Below are 21,191 nucleotides of genomic sequence, written 5' to 3' on the forward strand. Positions count from 1 at the left end.
ACAGCAGTAGGTTAACTTTGAAAAATCACCATAAATTTTGAAAATAAAATTAGAGGATGAAAAAAATATTAAATTAAATCATATTAAGTCTAGTTTCTCGTAGAAGAAACGGTGTAAGTATTGGAATTTTAAATCATGAGATATAATAAATTTTTTGAGACAAGGTCAGGATGATTTCGGGTTCCCATGTTCTGACTTTGGAAAATAATAAAAAATTGGAGAAAGATAATTATGGGCTTAAATTTATATTTTTAAATTATTAATGAATCTATTTTCAATAGAAACAAACGGTAACATCATCTGAATCCCGTACGAGTAGATAATTAATTTTTAGTGAAGAAGGATCGAAACTGTAAGACAGCAGAACAGGGATGACTTTAAAGAATAAAATGTACTTATTGGATGATCCAAAAATTCTGAAAATTTTATGGTAATAATATATGTTAGTATAGTTTCAGATAAAATTAACAGATCTAAATTTGGAGTTCTGTAGCTTAAGATATAATTAATTTAGTGACCATGACTTAAGTGAACAGCTTGTTATGAGTAAACAAGTAAATAGGGCATTATGTATATACCAAGGATGTGGAATGGAGAGGACGAGAAGGAAAAATATAGGTAAATATTCAGATAATATGAGATTATTTTAAAAATAGCTAATTTACATGTTTTAAGTTCAGGGACTAAATTGAACAAATGTGAAACTTTAAGGGTAAATTTGTAAAATGTCAAAAAGTGACCAAATTGCATGAAATGAATTATTTTATTATTTAAATTAATAAATTGAACGAAATATTAATTTAGATCAAGATTGGGTGAAAATTTGAGGAAAATATAAAATTACCAAAATGTCCCAAAATTTTGGTATTTCTTCAATTTAGCTTGGTAAGTTCGTATGAACTATATTCTGTATAATTTTAATTAAAGTGAATATTACTTCGTGATGAACATTATATAAATATGTGTTTTATTATTGGAATTGAATTATTATTGGTAATATGTATAATTATTAGATGCATTGAAATGATTATGGAAAGCTCGATTGGGTTGGGGGCTTGTTGGAGATATATCGCACTGCCCATTGATTCTATCGGTAATTTTGGATGATTTGATTCTGGTAATAATGACATGTATAAATTAAATTGGCCAATGTTAGCTCATTAATGTTTTGAATTTGATTGGTTATAATTTTGAATGCTTGATGAAACGAAACGTCTGTAAATTAATTTGTAAACTCCGATAATACTCTATAATTCTATTCTGGCGATGGATACAGGTTAGGGGTGTTACAAGATGGTCACGTCATTGATTAAGGATACACCCCAACTTGCTGGGTACATCAATTAGAGGCGTTAATGAGTTTTTTTTGAAAAATAATTTATAAAAAGTATAGAATAAAAATATATATAAAAATCAAAATTTTAATATTAAATAATATTATTACAAGTCAAATTGTTGGGTACATCATATTTTATTTAGTTTAATTTAACTTAACTTCTACAGTTAGTTCAATATTAAACACTAATAACATATTTTTTTCTTAGAAGCTGACACAAAAAAATCTGTCAAATTTTATCCCTTTACATTTAACTATTAACTATTAAAATTTTTTTTGGTAATATACACTTATCTGTTAGTATTTTTTTGTAAAAAGAATAATAGTTCACGAGTATATCCGAATGCAATTAATATATTTTTTTAAAATTAGAAAAATATAATATTTTTTAATTTTTTTAAATTAAAAAATATTTAATTTTTGGCCTATCATCCACATGGCAATTCACATTTATGTTAAGTTAACAAAATTAACTTATTCATCATAAATTTATTTATATTATTATCGGAGCTTCAAAATTTAAAGTTAACTCGTAAAAAATAAATTACAATTATAATTAAAATTAGAGGCGTTAATAATTAATTTGTAGAAAGCACATAATAATAAAAATTTTATATATAAATCAAAATTTTAATATTAAATATTATTATTACAAATCAAATTGAATTCAAATTAAGACAAAAACGGTATGAATTTTTTTATTCTATTTGAATTTTGAAGAAGGATAAGAGATAAATTCAAATTGAGATTGGATTAGGGTGAATTTTTAAGCTTTACAAACCTTTAGGGTTTCATTGTAATTTTTCTAAAATTGAGGGCGTTACTGTAATTTTACCAAAGTTGGGGCGCCACCTGCAATTTCCCCACTTTGGCCAAATTTAAAAGGAAATGGAAGGGAAGAGGTCAGAATTGATCTTGAGTATGAAGGATAGATACTGTAAATATTATGCACTTGGCTTCCATTATAAAGAATTTGATTCAGAATTTAAGAAATGATGGTTGGGAGAGTTTGTTGCAGAATGTGAAAGAATTTTGTGAGTGGTATGGCATTGTGATTCCAGACATGGACACCCCTTATTTTTATGTACTTAAATCTTTATGGCAACAAGGAAGACAAAAGAAGGCTATGACAATGGCAAATCATTATCGAGTAGAAATATTTACAGTTGCCATAGATCAACAATTGCAAGATTTGAACAACATATTTAGTGAACAAGTGACAGAGCTTCTCATTCTGAGTACAGCCTTGAATCTTAGAGATGGTTATAAGTGATTCAATGTGGAGCATATTTTTAATTTGGTCAGGAAATTCAATCTTGAAGACTTTTCAGAGCAAGAGAAAGATCGTCTGAAGGTCTACTCTTGGTGATTTATGGGGTTAATATAAGGCATAGTAGCCTATCAACCCTAAAGCTTAATTTACAAAACTTTAGGCTTGAATCTTAGATATTCCTTTAGGGTTGATGTATCCTTTGGTTGATAGGCTACTATGCCTTGTATTAACCCTTCTTGCATCTATTGTAACAACAGAATAAGCTTTTTCAGCCATGAAAATTGTGAAAATGAACTTTCATAGTTGAATGGAAGATGATTTTTTGAGGGACTATTTGGTGGTGTATATAAAAAAGGAGATGGCAGAAATACTCAATACAGATGTCATCATTGATACGTTTTACATGATTAAAGGGAGGCAAGCACAACTGAAATGAAATCCAATAAGGTATGTTTTTTTTTTGGAGATATGTAATTTTTGTGATATGATTTTGTTACACTATCTCTTTTGTTTTTTTGTTTTTTGTTACTTTTGGTGAATTTTAATGTTAATCTTAAGCTAGTTCTAAAAATATTTTTATGCTATTTTGGTCCCCACTTAATGAATTCCTAGTTCCACCCTTGATTGGTACTTTCCTAAAGATGCTTGATGCAATATCATATTTATTCATTCAAGTGTTCATGTTTAATGCTTGCCATTGCCTGATCAACATTAGTGGGTAATTGAGTTGTTGCTAATTCAAAAGGTTGTGATTAATGGACTTAAAATTTGAATGGTGCATGTTTAATTTTTTTTATTTTAATTTTGTAATAATATAGACATATATTGCTGTTGTGCATAATCTTGTAGGAACAGTGCTTGCAAATGTATTATTGACATTAAATTGGCATAAAAATATGTTAAATTAATTAAAGGATTGAACATAGTGACTTCGAGAGAAGCCTATAAAATGTCGAATTTGGATTAATAAACTATCATGTTGCTGCAACATTCCTGCAACATCACTACTAGTAGTTGCATACTAGTGGGAATTAATTATTCTAGCTTATCATTTTATTATTGTCAATTTCTGTAACACTCCGCACTCAGCCTGAACATTATGGCCAAATCTTGAGGAATTACATAAGTTCATTTTAAAACCAAATTTTTAATTTGAAATCATGTAATAGAACAATATTAACGTTGTTAAGTCGCATTCCAATTTCTTTGGGAAATACTTACTAAAAATATTTATTTTATTATAGAAAAGCACTTGAGTGATCACTTGTTTTGTAGCGAAAATCTTCTAATTTATAAAATATTAAACGTGGCTTGGTTTGTAAAAGAAATAATTTTACAGTTTAGAAATATAGCAGTTGCTAAATCCGTTAAAGCAAATAAATAACGGAGAAAAAGTCCTAAAATAATTTACAGCCCAAAAAGTCCGAAAAGTCCATAATAATCACAAAGGCTTTTAATAACCATTTTATTTCAGAGAATCCAACCTGAGCTCCTGCAAGTCATCCATTCCTAGGCTTGTTGATTACCTGAGAGGGTAAAAGTAAAGTGTGAGCTAACAAGCTCAGTGTGTAACTCAACCTATACAAACAGCATAGATACAGATACAGTAACAGATACGAATACAGATGCAGTTACAGACACAGATACATATACAAATACTAATACAGATATAGATCCTACCCCCATCTACTATACACCATCTCCATCCACCCCTACACACCAATTAGGGTAATAATACCCATCTAACCCTAAACACCTATAATTGAGTGAATGTTACTTTTCAAAATAGTGCAGTTAAGCTGCCAGACATAGTGTGGTAATTTGCCAATATAAAATACCTGTGGTCAAGACACCAAAACAGATATGTAGTTTGAAACCAGCAGATAAGGTAGATCATTAAACTGTCAATACTTCCTCCATCATATCACTATCCCACCCCAATGCACATGCAAACACTAATCGAATAACATATGCATATATATCATACATGCTATACATATAAGAACATACTGTCATGCTTTCAGAAACTACATAACACATTACATATCATTACATAACACATTACGGAACCTACGAAGTGGCTAACCTTGAATCGCACTTCGAATACGACCCGAACTAAATTTTATAGAACACGACCTAACACACGCCCGTGTGGCCCACATGGCTTGACACACGGCCTAACACACGCCCATGTGACCCAGACAACCCATTTAATCTAGCCCATGTGGCTCACACAGTTTAGCAAACAACCGTATGGTGTCGGTAGTGAATTTTTTAGCTTCACTCCATTCGTTGTTTTTTTATATTATTGTTACACACCTGGTTGATTCTGAAACATGACGTTTTGACACACTTGCAGACCCTAAAATGCCACAAAACCACATCGATTAACAATCGCACATCAAACCTAAATCAACAATACGACCACAATTGCTAAGATATTCAAACCTTACCTAGAGAGAAACCGATTCCTAATACACTTCACTCACCGGAAAAGAGTTAGGTGCCTCACGATCTTCCTCTAACATATTCCCACAAAAGAACACCAAAATGCAGTCAACACCCACAAAACCTTTTCGAATAAAATTACTCAAGAATATCTTTCTTAACAATAATATTAAGGAAAACGAACACTACACTTACGCGACATTTACCACAACTATGGAACTCCAAATCGCACACACCAAATCAACAAAATTAGAGACTAAAATGACAAAAGAAATGAAGAAGGGTTGAAATCACAAGAATAACGGTTGGAAATCATGTTGACAGCAATGAAAGAAAAGAAAATTGAAGGTAACAGAGAAAATACAAGAAAAAGATAAGGAAGGGGAAAATTGGGAAAATGGGAGAATGGACGGCAAATTGAGAGAGATGTAGGAAATGTGGGAGAGATTTTTGGGAAATCCTTTTTAATTTATTTTTAAAAAAATCCTAACCAAACCGATTTTCTGACAACTTATCAGATTATCCAAAGTTTGAATTTAACCTAATCTCTACCACATGGGCTACACTGACAGGAAATAGCAAAAATATTTTCATTTTACAACCATGATAATTTGAATACAAGACTTCTTGGAAAGCTAAAGCCTTACCACTAAACCAATAGGCTCATTCTTGTCATTAGTTGGACAAAAATAATATACAAACTAGATGTTCAAAATAGGGGTTGGGACAACAATAACAAAAATTCAAGGGAAGGGATTTGAACACAGGACCTCCCCCACACAAACACCACACTTAACCGAAGAACCAGATCAATTCACTTAACAAATTTTAACAATTCAAAAACTAAAATTTTAGGGCATTACAATATGTGTTACTATTATTAAATTGCCTTGAACAGTTCTTTGCATTCAATCAAATTTTATATTTTATTTCCAAGTTGTCATTTGTTAACTTCACAATTTATGTTTTACAATCAGTCACAGTGGAGACAATAACTTTAGTATTTACTACTATATTACTTGCTAGCGATTATGTACACTTGCACATCATAAAAAAATTCGTGACATCTACCAATATACGCTATATGAATATACATATATGTAAGGGCATATAGCCACCTGTGAGAACCCTTTGTGGGTTCCTTTTATCAGGCTCACATAGACATTCATGTATAAATAAGTATATCAAGTGGTAGCCATGAATGGGGTGTAATCAGGGGCGAAACCAAAAATTTTTTTAGGAGGGAGCTGAATTAAATTTTAAAACCCTTTTACGATATTAAAAATACAAAAATACCATTTTAATAGCCTATATCTTTATAATTTTTAAAGGATTAAATCAATTCTTTTAATTATTTTTAGAGGACCCAAAGTTCAATTTTACTTTTACTAATTTAAAATTTAAAATCTTTAAAGGGCCTAAATAGAAATTTTCCCACTTTTGAGGGGGTCAGGGCCCCTGCTAGCCCTTAGCTACACCCCTAGGTGTAATCACTCGGTGGTGTAAGCAGTGGCGGAGCGTAGTGGAGACCTAGGGGGCATGGCCCCCTGAAAATGATAACATTTTAATTTAGATCCTTTATAATTTATTAAATTCTAAATTAGTAACGGTAAAATTACACTTTGGCCCCCAAAAATGATATATGTAAGGGCATATAGCCACCTGTGAGAACCCTTTGTGGGTTCCTTTTATCAGGCTCACATAGACATTCATGTATAAATAAGTATATCAAGTGGTAGCCATGAATGGGGTGTAATCAGGGGCGAAACCAAAAAATTTTTTAGGAGGGAGCTGAATTAAATTTTAAAACCCTTTTACGATATTAAAAATACAAAAATACCATTTTAAGAGCCTATATCTTTATAATTTTTAAAGGATTAAATCAATTCTTTTAAGTATTTTTAGAGGACCCAAAGTTCAATTTTACTTTTACTAATTTAAAATTTAAAATCTTTAAAGGGCCTAAATAGAAATTTTCCCACTTTTGAGGGGGGTCAGGGCCCCTGCTAGCCCTTAGCTACACCCCTAGGTGTAATCACTCAGTGGTGTAAGCAGTGGCGGAGCGTAGTGGAGACCTAGGGGGGGCATGGCCCCCTGAAAATGATAACATTTTAATTTAGATCCTTTATAATTTATTAAATTCTAAATTAGTAACGGTAAAATTACACTTTGGCCCCCAAAAATGATAAAAATATTGATTCAACTCTTTAAAAATTATAAAGATACGGGCTATTAAAATGTCAAAATTGCATTCTTACTGTTGTAAAAATATACAATTTAATTTCACCAAAAAAAATCAGGGCTGGGTGTGAGAATAGAAACATGGGGTGGTACCGTCTGTGGGGTGTAGCTTTCCGTGGATGTGAGAATAGGGACATCGAGTATTTGTGTTTATTGGGTTTCTGGCTGAATTGTACGAGTAACATGGACGTGAGAATAGGGACATCGAGTATCTGTGTTTTTTGGGTTTCAGGCAGAATTGTACGAGTAACAAGTTTCTTAATCAAGTTATTTCATTTCACACTTTACATTAGAGCATATTTGTAAGAAGGGATACAAGCAAAAATTATATCAAATAGAATCAAATAGCAAAAGTCAAAAGCAGCTGCAAGTTAGAGATAACCCAATGGTAATTTGAATCAGCAAAAATTGAAGGAGAAAGGTGTCGATTAAAGGATGTAACAGTAGCAAACTTGAAGATATTGCAGCAACTTTAAAGGCAATAATTTTGGAAGATTGCAACCAGGGTTGATCATCGAGGTTGAGTTGCTTTGGCTGGCTAACAAGCAACAAAAATTTGGAATTAGTGGCAGCTATAATAATAGTCTTGCTAGACCAAATATCAGTAGGGAATAAGTTAGCAAAGGAAGTCGCAAAACAACATTAAAATTACATCCTCTGAGCTGCAAAAATTGGAAAGCATAAGGCAACAAGATGGGAGATTAAGTAACAATTCAAAAGGTGATATTGGATTCAAATTGAGTTGCAATGTTTAGTATTCAAAGTCAAATTTGAGAACACTGCAAAATTGAGGACGCTGAAAGGGTAACACTTGGAAATCGTAGTGTACAGCTAAGGCTGCCTTTGGATGCTCAGTTGAGTATGGTTCAGTGCGTTTAGTCGCCTTTTTCTCTCGATTGTTGTATAAAATAGTGTTTGGATGACTTGTAGTGAGTTTCAATTAATACTTTGTATCGCATTGAACTTCCCAATTTTCATTGATGAAAAATGCTTCAGTAGAAATAAGCCTCTATAGTGACAGTGTATTTTTCCTATACTAACCCTGACTCTTTTTTTTTTTTATTAAAAAGAAAATTTGCCAGCTCTCTTTAGTCCTTTCACTCTGTAAATATAGGCATATGGAGCTTGGCTCTTTTTTTTTCCCTTCAATTAATTAAGTAAATATATAAAATTTAATCCAAGTATAATGATATTTTTTATAAAAATAATATTTTTCATTGTTATAAAAAAATAACTATTTTTATATTTTTCATTGTTATAAAAACTAACTTACTATAAAAAAACAATTAAAAATGATGATCATTTTATTTAATAAATAATTTAAAATGATTATGTAATTAATTAAAATATTTATAATAAAATATCGGAATATACATTTTAATAATTTATTAAATGAATTTATAAATTCATATGTTTTTAGTAATTTCATAAAAGTAAAATAGTTTAAAAAACTTCTATTATATATCATTTTTAATCTAATGTCATTAATAATAATTTTTATTCTCACCTCACCGCTAAAGCTGCATTTGAATCCAAACACACACCTACCGCTATTTCTAATCTCACCGCTATAACATCCAATCTCACCACTACAGTAACTAATCTCACTGATACCGTTGGTTTTAACCTCACCAGAGATAAACAAACCGCCCATCCAAACTAAGGGTGTGTTTGGATGGGCGATTGGGTGCAGTGCGGTGCTTAGCTTATTTTTTGTCTCACGCTACAGTATTTAATCTCACCGTAGGTTCTGATGGGCAGTGCGTTTACCTGCGGTTAGTGTAAAAACAACGGTGGCAGTAAGATTAAAAACTGTAGTGATACTGTAGCGTGAGACAAAAAAAAAACCCAAATTTAAGAGAGTTTGCTTCACATAGTATAAACTTATAGAAAAAATATAAAAATAATATTAAAATATCATATTACCTCATCATCATTGTTTGAATATGATTCAATACTACCTCTTCGAAGAAAAATTAGTTTATAATTCTTCAATCTTTTTATACTTCTAACTTATTAATGCAAAAATTCTTCATTTTTGTACCGGTAAATTTTCTTAAATGCTACTTGATTGAATATATCTAATTATCAAATGCTATTTATAAAGCTAAATTAAATTTTAATTGGTATATAACTCTAATATTAATTATGTGACAATTAAAATGCATAGACTTTTATTTAAGTAATAATTCTATTTTATATCAATAAACACAATTTTTTTAGAAAAATAAAATCAACACAACTTTTTTTATATCAAAATTTTAAACTAATAATTATAAATTAAATTATATTTATATTTATAATTATCACAATTTTTTTCTCTATTTTATGCTTAGAGTTCTATCTAAGTAATAATTTTATGTTTAAAATTAGCACAATTTTTAACTAATAATTTTAAATTAAAGTATAATTATTGTTAAAATTAACTTAATAATATAATGAAAAATAAATAATATTGTGGGGGATTCAATTTTTTTAACTCGTAATTTTGTATTATAGATAGTAGGATGATTTGGTTGATGAGGTTGGCTTTAACGAATCTTAAGATGTGGGCAAGGTACGTTTTTTAACAGGCTACACTTTGGCTCAACACCCCATCGTGAGACCTTGTAAGATTGACTAGTAGATTTAAAAGGTCCTATTTCATGGCTTTTCTCTTTCTCTCAACAGAGTAGATATAATTTGAAAGAGCAAGATGAAGAAACAGATATGAGAGAATATCTATTTTAAAATTTGCGAGAGATGAAAAGAAATTGAGAAAGAAATTCACGAAATTGAGAACAAAACCCGTATGTAAACAAATTTTTAGATATGAAGGATACATATTTGATTTATGTTCATTGCACCCGATTTTTTATCAGTATCAAAAAAGTCAATTTCGAGATTGAATTTTTTAAATCGTACAAGTCTAAAAATTTTAATCAAGATGTTTATGTGATGAATATGAGTCTAGAAAGTAGAATTATTAAGTAATTATCTAAATAAATTAGTAATTAATATATAATTATTAAATTGCAAAAAGCTAGAACTTGAGGAATTGGTTAGAGGTTAAGCAAGTCTTTATCATGATATTTAACCAAGGATCTTAATGCAGTTAAACCATAACTAAATCTATGTTAGTGGACTAACATGACCATTGCCACTAATTTCCACTATTGGTAGCTTGAACAAACCATGGCCATTGACTTATTCATTATTATTTAATTAAATTTAAAGGATTATATGCTTTGCAAAGAAATTTAGGCTGTTATCTCATTCGATCAAGGCTGTGTTCATCGCCTTCGTGAATTAATTGGATGTGAATGTTAATTAATTTTGATCGTCTAACGAACATGTTGTCTAATTTCTCCTCTGATCATCACTAGTTTTTCTCTTTCATTAGTTCCCATCCGATCGTCTCAAATATCTCCAATTTCACCACAGTCTTCTTCCCTTTGAAAAGATGCGACCTTCGCAAAGCTCACCACTGCATGATATCAATATTTTGGCGTCACATTAAGGGTCATCAAGTTCAACCAAATCCCTTGAATTCTCATGTAGTTGCTTCCATTTCCACTTCCTGAATGCCTATATATAAAATAAATCATATTCATAAATTTCAGCCACGAAAGGTTTAGCTTGCTTTTCTTAATAATAGTTTGATTTTAGTACTTACAATATCAGAAGCTCCCTTGCCGGTGATTAGAAATATTTTGTCCACACCAGAGTAAGAGTGCCGGGAGTCCTGATTATTATTGTTCAGTTTTTAAATTTGTTTGCTTATGATTGCGGGCTTCATATAAAATATATAATTCAGCATTTAAGGATATTTATTTATATTTACTTTAAATTTTTAATTCTTATTGCATTATCGTGGATTATAGTGCAATAAATATAATCCCTAAATTTAATTATATATGTACATATGTTAATGAAAAAAAAAGAGAGAGGAAACTATAGGCTTCATTTCTTATTCTCCTCCACCTATCAAGAAAGAAAAAAAATTCCTTCTGACTTTAAGCTCTTTCATGCCGTGAGCTGTAGCATCGAATTAGAGGAAATTTCGGAAGTGTTTTGATAAAATTGGTGGCCAAGAATTAAATTATATTGTGAGCCCACTCACTTGATGGTAACTTTGCAAAGTGAGAAGCTTTATATGCTTTGGGTATTAGGATGGAGCAAGGAAGGGTAAGTAATTTAAATTCTTTCCTTTTTCACCTATAGACTAATTTAAATTATGGTTGTATTTACACATGCTAAAAGAGTAAGCTTGAGCCTTGGTTTTGCTTCTTTGTGAGGTTGAGAAATGCTTGAAAATTTTGGTCAAGGGAGGTGGAGAAGGAACTTGAACAGTGAGTCTCTCCTATATTTTTTTACAAGTTTTACTTATCATTTTGGTTTAGAATTTTTTTATTAAATTTATGGGTTTTCATTAACCAAAAGTAAGAAGATTAAATTGAAGAAAAAGATAAAACCTTGGATTAACTTATAAGCTTTTCGATCAAGAAATCCAAGGGGAGGAATTAACTTAAAGTTTATGAATTCTTCGCTAAGTTATGGAACTTTGAAATGTATATTAATAAATGGGTATGTGGTTATATGTTTCAAAGCTAACATAGAAGAACTTCGTAAAGGCAGGAAAGCATAGTTGCAAAAATGTTAATAGCTTGGGATAAAGGTTTGCACTCTTCAAGCTTAAATTTACTTCATATATATTGTGTATAAATATTTTGGGAAACTTAAAAATCACGCAACAAAGAGAAGAAGTAAAGAAATTTGTTTGTCGTTTTCTGGCACGTTTCTTCTTCTGTCATTGTTGACATGGGTTTTCAGTTTTTATTGCGATTTTTCACTGGATTTTCAAATCAGGATAGTACAACTATGGAGGATGAGATGGGGAATCTGAATCTTGCTAATGAGGAGGAGGAGGCCTTTCAAGAGGAAGTGACCGAGCTTAAAGAAGATTTTTTATTTTGTTTGGTTGGCACTTGTTTGACAGATAGTGTGGTCCATTTTTCATCCTTGAGAAACACCATGGCTGATTTATGGCACCCTATTGGGGGTATTACTATTACTGATTTGGGTGAAAACGTTATTTGTTTAAGTTCTTTTATGACATTGAACTGAAGAGGGTTTTAAAAGGAATGTCGTGGTTTTTCAACAACCATTTATTGATGATGCACAAGTTACAGACAGGAGAGGATCCGTTGACAGTACCTCTCAATCATGCTGAGTTTTGGGTCCAAATACATGATTTGCCCCAGGGTTTGATGTCAAAAACAATGGCACCCCGGTTTGGATCTTTCTTGGGAGATTTTTTGGTTTATGATACAAGGGTCCCAACTTTGGGGATGAAGTGGTATATGAGACTCAAGATTCATATAGATGTGAGATTGCCCCTTAAATGGATAAAGAATGTTATGTTGGGTGACCGAATGTTTTATGCCAAATTTCAATATGAAAAACTTAACCTTTTTTGTTTCGTCTGTCGAAAGCTTGGCCATGGTGAAAGTTTTTACTCAATGAGGGAGAGGGTGGATCTGTCACACATCATTTTCGGATGGGATATTATGTTGAAAGCTCTAACAAGAAGAGGTCCAATGGGAGTTAGCCAGTGGTTGTGCGAATCGGATGGAACAAGGAGTCAGAGTTTGGATAAGAAAGGGACGGTCTTTTGTGTAATTTTGGGGATTTGCATATGAATCCTTATCTTAATCTCAATCATAATCAATTAGGCTCCACCAATGGTGGGATATTTTTGGGAATCCATGACGTTTCTACGAAGGGATTGGGTCCTAGTGGTATTGAGCCATCTGTTGCCAGGCTTATGGAAACAAGATCAGATGATGAAAATACTCGTATCCAAGTAGAAGATGGAAAAAAAGACAACGGATGTTGGGAAGTGTTAGCTCGATTGAACAAACTAAAAATTGGGGTGAATTGGCCTTTAAAAAATTTGGTGAAAGCAAAGACAAAAAAAAATGAAACAATGAACACAAAGAATTTAGAATAGTTCGGCTCCAGTTGCCTACTCCACTACCATAGTTTCCACCACTACGGATTTTCTCAAATTCACTAATTTGTTCAACATTTGAGGACAATGTGTAACCTTACAACTCCTTAAGATTTCTACCCCAAATCTTAAGTTACAAACCCTCTCAAAGAGATACAAATAACCAAAAATAAACGAAGCTCAAATATAATAAAATATACTTGAATAAAAGAATAGAGATAAAGCTCACAAGTGTATGTAAGAAGAATGTGAAAGTATTAAGCTCAAAGGTTGTTTGGTTGATGATTTTTGCTTGAAAGTTTTTTTTCTTGTTATTGTAGGTCTTTGGAAGATGGTATTTATACCCTCTAATAGATTTTCAACCGTTAAGGTTGTTTGTGTAGTGAATATGGCCGTTGGAGATGTAAAACTAGAGCATTTATTTCACTTGAAATTGTGAGTATCGATACCAAATAAAAGGGTATCGATAATTTTTGTAATAAATGTTGATTTAGTGATAGTTGGCATTTATTAATTGATACCAAAAAATGTTTTATCGATACTTTTTGAAATAGGTATCGATACCGGATCAATACTTTGTAGGTTTTATAAGAAACAAAATGCTATTTTGGTATCATTTTTAAGAAAGGTATCAATTATTCTCAGAAAGTATCGATACCAAAAGAATTGTGTTGATAATTTTTAGGGTTTCTGAAAAAAGAAAGCATGTTTGGTCTCAATTTTTTAAAGGGTATCGATAATTCAAAAAATATCGATACTTCCAAATAGTATCAATACTTTTTGGCCTCGAGCAATTTTGACTTGTTTGAAAATAATTTTGATGTGTTAAAATGATTCGAACTTTGTTGAAATCATTTTGACTTGGTTAAAATAATTTTCACTTGATTTTAAAATTGTTTCTTCTAAGAGTTTAATGTAAAGATTCAAAGTTTTATTTCTTAGACTTCAAATTTAAAAATAATTTTGTCAATTTTAACTTATATTCGAAAACACTTCAATTTGTTATATCAAAATCTTTTATCAAATAAAGCTTGGTTTAACAATATCCCCCTTTTTGATATAACAAAATATTTGGTAAATTTGTTTTTGAATAATTGCTCCCCTTAATAGCAGTCATTTTAAATTTGAGGCCAAAATAAAATTTGTCATTCAAGTTGGCATTCATTTTTACTTTAAGGAAAATTGGTCACAAAAATTTTCATTTAGTTATCATTAAAGAATAATCAAAGAATAATAAATTAATTTACCTTTTCCTTTCCCACTTTTTGTTATATCAAACATCAAATAAAGCTCAATGAGAAAAGAAGTTAGTTCATCACACGAGATAGATAAAATTGAATGAGCAATGAACTGAAAAAAATTGTATCTCAAAATACAAAGAAACCAACAAACTGCAATAAAAAAAAAAGACATAGGCATAAACATAGAAATGAAGGTGCAAATGGTATGAAAATGAAATGTAAGTCCTAGAGCTACTCTAATCATCATGAGGAAGGGAGAAAGTAGGCGTCAAAGGAAAACGTGCAAGGAGAGACGCCATTTGAGACTCAAAAGTAGGTAGTCTAGAGTTAATGTCTTCCCTATGAGATCAAAGCTCTTCTTGAAGACCTCAAACATGGTTGCTCAAAGAATGGATAGCATTGAGTATGGCATTTTTAACCTCGGAAGAGGGTTGAGTAGCATGTGAAGAGGAAGCTGATGGAGGAATGGGCTCGGGTGTGGGAACATCTTCAAAAGTAGCGTTGATGTCGTCATTTTCATTATTCGCTGGATGATCGCTCTTAATACACGTATTGGTCTTGGCATCGAAATAATATCCCATATGATGACGGGCCCTGCAACTACTTTTTTGGTTTAAGGTAACGGGGGTGTCTCCATGGGTACTAATACCTAATTTCCTAAAAAGGTATGACAAATACCTGCCATGAGGAAAAGTGACATTTTTCGTCAACCCCCTTCTAATAGGTTTAGTAATGTCATTGAACATTATTAGGGAAGGTCTAGACGCCTATCGGATTTAAAGCAATCGAGCCACCAATAATCGGTGTTTTGAAGCTTGGTATGCTTTTTGATAGGTCTAAGGTTCCAAGTGAGAATTAAATGGAGGACACGATCATAAAGATTAAGTTTGGATGCCAATCTGGACTGAATAAAAAGTGCAGGATTAAAATGACCTTTTTCATCGGAATTACCTCCAAGAGACAAATGAAAATAATCACCAAACTCGTCGACAGTAAGACATAGGGTATTCATTAAAAATGAGGTGATCGCTAAAATGGTATCGTCAGACTCATCATGTTTGAGTTTGGCATTTGAAAAGAAAGCACGATCAAGATTAAGGTAAGTTGGTGAAGAAATATTTAAAAATTTCTTCCAACCCCAATTTTTTAAAATAGGGAGATAAAAAAAATTAATAGCCTTTAACATGGCTAAATCCACTTTCCTAGACTCCTAAACCCTTTTGAAGCAAAATGTGAGTTAATACGAGATAGAGAGTTTGAGTTTTGAAAACATTCGCTAAAGGATGACTCCAACTCTCTAGATGTATGAGAGGATGATGTACCAGTTCTAAGTCTTTCTTAAAGGCCACACTAGATAAAAAGACACTTAAAAGCACTAAAACTCAATCGAAAACTCTTTAGGGAATCTTAACAAGCACTTGGTAGGCAAGAGTTTTGGGTAAAAAAATTGAGAAAACATTTAAGAATAGATGACCTTCTGCAAAAAAAAAAAAGAAAAAAGAAAACACAATATTTAGAGTCCAAAACAACTCAATAATCCATCAAGAAGCACTATTTCAACCTACATTTTATAAATTTAACAAATTGAAAGTGTTAGGTTTTTACCTCAAAAGAGTTGAAATAGGTAAAATCTTCAAGCAATGTTGAGAAAATCTTGAGGAAATGATGTTTGAAGATGTTAAAAGACCAAGATTTGTCAAAAAAATGAAGAAATTTTAAAAAAATTTGGAGAGGATTTCGATGGGGGAAAATTTTTAGGTTTTCAATGTGTAAGAAACCTGGTACAGGTACCTAAAAACAACATGTGGTATCGATATTTTTTCACGAGTATCGATATTTTCAAAAATATCGATACCAATTTACAATTTTGTTTTCCAAGTGCAGTGAAATATAAAATTAAGAGTTTCAAGTTTTTAGGAGTTCTAAGGGTCCTAAAATAACTCTAAATGCATCCCTATATGTTTCATATGCATGAAAGTACAATATACAAGCATAATGCATATAATTTATAATTCAATGAGTGCAAAAATAACATAAAAGCAATTTAAGCTAGATAAATATGGTTAAAATAGTTCAACTTCTCATATAAAACTCTCCATAGCTTTTTGCAAAAAAAAATTAAAACAAAGTTAAGGCAAGGTGGTCAAGCCTAGTTCTCTCCTAAGTAGGGGTGAGAAAAATCCAATTGGATTCAAAAAATTTGATAAAAAATTCAAATTTTGAATTAAATAGTTCGAGTTATGTGACTTAATTAAGTTATTCGGATTAACTCGAATAAAAAATTAAGTTTTGGGGTTTAACTCGAATATGAATTACACAATTTGAATTATCCGAAAATCCAAATAAGAAAAGACAAAACTAAGTCGTTTCGATAAATGTTTACCCATTAAGTTAAAAGGCAAAATCATTATATTGTTCATGTAGTTAAATAATATTGTACTTCGTCTACTAGTTAAATAATCGGTCCATCTAAATGCAACATTAAGTATAAATAATAAGATTCGTTAACTCGACTTGATTTGACTTGAAATTTTTTGACTCAATTCGATTCGATTCGAAAAAAATTCAAATTGAGTTCGGTTGCTAAAATAGGATTTGTCAACTCGACTAAATCGAAAATTTTTTACTCGATTCGACTCAACTCGATCAAATACTTACCCCTACTCCTAAGTGTCCAAAATCTCTCCTTATATAAAGGTTTTGTAAAAATATCAACTAATTGATTTAAGGTGTCTACATATTCAAGAACAATTTCACCTTTTTGAACATGATCTCTAATGAAATGATGTCTAATTTCAATGTGTTTAGATCTAAAATGTTGGATGGGATTTTTAGTGAGACAAATAGCACTCGTATTGTCACACTTGATAGGAACGGTATCTACATCAATTCTATAGTCCTTATGTTGTTGTTTCATCTATAAAACTTGAGCGTAACAACTACCGGTAGAAATATATTCAGCTTCAGTGGTGGATAATGCAACACTATTGTGTTTCTTTGAAAACCATAAAATTAGCATGTTGCCTAGAAATTGACAAGTACCGGAGGTGCTTTTCCTATCTAATTTGCAACCTCCAAAATCTGCATCCGAGAAAGCATGAAAGCTAAAGGATGAGTCTCTAGAATACCAAAGACCTAAATTTGAAGTGTCTCTAAGGTATCTAAAGATTCTCTTAAGGGCTTGTAAATGTGATTCCCTAGGATAAGATTGATATCTAGCACACAAGCATACACTAAATATGATGTCGAGTCTACTTTCGATAAGATAAAGCAAAGAACCAATCATTGACCGATATAATTTTAAATCAACACTTTTACCTTTCTCATCTTTATCAAGCTTTGTAGAAGGGCTTCTAGGAGTAGCTTGTAGTTTGAGAGTGTCCATCACAAACTTCTTGAGCATTTCCTTTGTATATTTAGCTTGATTTATGAAAATGCCATCCTTTCTTTGCTTGATTTGGAGTCCTAAAAAGAAATTTAGTTCACCCATCATGTTCATCTTAAACTCACATTGCATTAGCTTAGAAAATTCTTAACAAAGAAGATCATTAGTAGAACCAAAAATAATATCATCAACATAAATTTGAACTTCCAATAAATCTTTGTCTTTTCTTTTAATAAAAAGTGTTGTGTCAACCTTCCCTTTATAAAAACCTTTTTCAATAAGAAATTTTGATAATCTTTCATACGAAGCTCTAGGATTTTGTTTCAAACCAGATAAAGCATTTAAAAGTTTGAAAACATGGTTTGGAAATTTTAGATCTTCAAAATCAGGTGGTTGTTCAACATACACTTCTTCATTTATAAAACCATTTAGAAAAATCATTTTTTACATCCATTTGACATAATTTGAAATCATTAAAGCATGCAAAAGCTAAAAGCATTCTAATGGCTTCCATCCTAGCTATAGGAGTATAAGTTTCATCATAATCTATTCTTTCCTCTTGAGTGAAACTTTGAGCAACAAGTCGTCTTGTTCTTCACTATGTTACCACTCTCATCTAGCTTGTTCCTAAAAACAAATTTAGTACCTATAGTAGATTTATCACTAGGTCTATCAACTAGGGTTCATACTTTACTTCTCTCAAATTGATTTAACTTTTCTTGCATGGCCAATATTCATCATTTAGTGCTTCTTTGATATTTTTAGGCTCAATGCATAAGATAAATTCAACATACTTACAAGTATTTCTAAGAGAAGATCTAGTAATTACCCATTGGGATGGATCTCTCAAAATCATACCATCCTTCACATAGTTGAACTCTCTTGGATAAGTGACTTCCCTTTTCTCAATTGAAAGTTCTTCTAGAGCATTTTCTACTTGTTCTTGAATTTTGTCATTTTATGATTGATCCTCTTTATCATTGTTAAAAAATTCTGCATTATCATCATCAACACAAGAATCCTTTTTAGGAGGAAGATTAGAGTCATCAAAAATAATATGTATAGACTCTTCTACTACTAAAGTTCTTTTGTTAAAAACTCGATAAGCTTTAGAATTAAAAGAATAACCAAGAAAAATTCATTCATCACTTTTTGCATCAAATTTACCAAGATTATTTTTGTCAATGTTTAAAACAAAACATTTGCATCCAAAGGGATGAAAATAGCTAATGTTAGGCTTTTTATTTTTGAAAAGTTTGTATGGAGTTTTCTTTAAAATAGGCTTAATTATTACTCTATTAACAATATAACAAACGGTGTTTCTGGCTTCCACCCAAAACTATTTTGGTAAATTATTTTCACAAAGTATGGTTCTAGCCATTTCTTCTAAAGTTCTATTTTTCCTCTCAACAACTCTATTTTGTTGAGGGGTTCTAGGAGCAGAAATATTATGGCTAATTGCATTTGAGTTGCAAAAATTTTCAAAACCAAGATTTTGAAATTCAGTTCCATGGTCACTTCTAACACTAGTGATAGAGTAACCTTTTTCATTTTGATTTATTTTTCAAAATGTGTTGAATTTTTCTAAAGCTTCATCTTTAGTATGTAAGAAAAGAACCCAAGTAAATCTAGAATAGTCATCAACAAGCACAAAAGCATCTTTAGTATGTAGGAAAAGAACCCAATAGAGTCTATTCCTTCAATTTGTTTTGTAGAGTTGTCACCAAATGTAACTTCTCTCCAACTTTTTGGCATTAACTTGATAAAGTGACTTTCGTCACCGGTCATGTGTCTTGAGCATCCACTATCGAGGTACCATAAGTTTTTCCTTGAACAATCCACCCCAAAGCAATGCTTCTTTTCCTACAAACATAGAATTAAATTTTGATTTTTGGTACCCAGATTCTTTTAGGTCCATAAGCATTAGTTCTTATAATTTTAGTCCCTTTAGGTATCCTTTTTGAAATCAAGTTTTTATCTTGTGAATTTATGAGTCCTTTAGGGACCCATATAATTTTAATGATTTTTCTCTTGTAAAAGTTCTGACGACCTCTATGTTTATAGAAATTAAAGTTATTTTTAACAAAATTTTGTTTTGAATTTTCTTTTTTTTTTCTAGAATTTTGTTAGAGTGGGTTTTTTTCACTCTTAAGCAACTCAAGTTGCTTTTCATGATCATCATAAACTTTAGAAAGTAAATTATGAAAGTCTAAATTCTTCTTCTCAAGTTTATTAATTATTTCTTGCATCTTGTTTACTTTCTCCTTAAGTTTATGATTGGTTTTGGAAAGCAAGTCATTTTCATTTTTCAAATTTGAAATATTTTTCTTATGTTTTGAATTCATGACTTCAAATTTCAAATCCAATTCATCATAGGCATCTTGCAACTCATCAAAATAATAAGAATCTGAAATAGATAAGTTAGAAGTTACTTTAGAATCATCGATGGCCATGAGACACAAGTTGGATACTTTTTGAGTTTCTTCATCGGATGAGTCCTCATAACTCCAAGTAGCAACATTGGCCTTATGTTTTTGTTTGCTACACCCTTTCTTCCTCCATTGAGGATAATCAAACTTGATGTCTCCCAGTTTCTTGCACTCATAATAAATGATGGGATCTTTCCCCTTAGTTGATTTAATTTTGAGTCTTTCCTTCTTTTGGAATTGTCTTCTTTTGTTGGACTTCATGAACTTCTTGAATTTTCTTGCAAACATTGTCATCTCTTCATCATCATTCTAATTACTAGAGTCTTCATTTTTCTCACAAGTTGTTGATTTGAAGAAAACTCCCACTTTATTTGGAGCTTCTTTGATTTCTTGTGCATTGTGGTTGATCTTTGTTTCATATGCTAATAAGGAACCAATGAGCTCATTAAGGGAGAGTGAGTTGAGATCCTTTGATTCTTCTATTGCTGTTGTAATGCCTAAATTTTACCTGGCCCTTAATAAATAAAAATAATAAAAGTCCAGTTTTTTACAAAGCCAAAACAAAATATTTGGCCCAGAATACAAGGCCCAAAATACAAAAGTAATGGCCCAAAACAGTGGCAGAAACCCTAGGGTTTCTATGGAATTCATCAGCGCCGTAGTCACCTAGACCGTTCGTGCCGCAGCCAAGAGCCGAATCTTCACCTGCAATAAATAAACAGAATTTGGCAAGTAAATCAAGGATTTGCAAATCAAAGATATCAACAGATTTGCTTCTGTATATTTTATTTTATCATGGCTATAAAAAGCCATTGAATACATTGTAACAGGGATCAAAAAATCAAA

At 31.3% G+C, this 21,191-nt stretch overlaps 1 long non-coding RNA gene across 1 annotated transcript; it reads left to right on the forward strand.

The window, feature by feature from the left end:
* Nucleotides 1-11,225: 11,225 nt before the first annotated feature.
* Nucleotides 11,226-12,422, forward strand: LOC121219043 (uncharacterized). The gene is made up of 2 exons (XR_005915561.1): nt 11,226-11,629; nt 12,147-12,422. It is a non-coding gene; the product is annotated as an uncharacterized lncRNA (long non-coding RNA).
* Nucleotides 12,423-21,191: the final 8,769 nt, after the last annotated feature.

This window comes from Gossypium hirsutum, chromosome D07 (genome assembly GCF_007990345.1).
Source record: "Gossypium hirsutum isolate 1008001.06 chromosome D07, Gossypium_hirsutum_v2.1, whole genome shotgun sequence".
Lineage (NCBI taxonomy): Eukaryota > Viridiplantae > Streptophyta > Magnoliopsida > Malvales > Malvaceae > Gossypium > Gossypium hirsutum.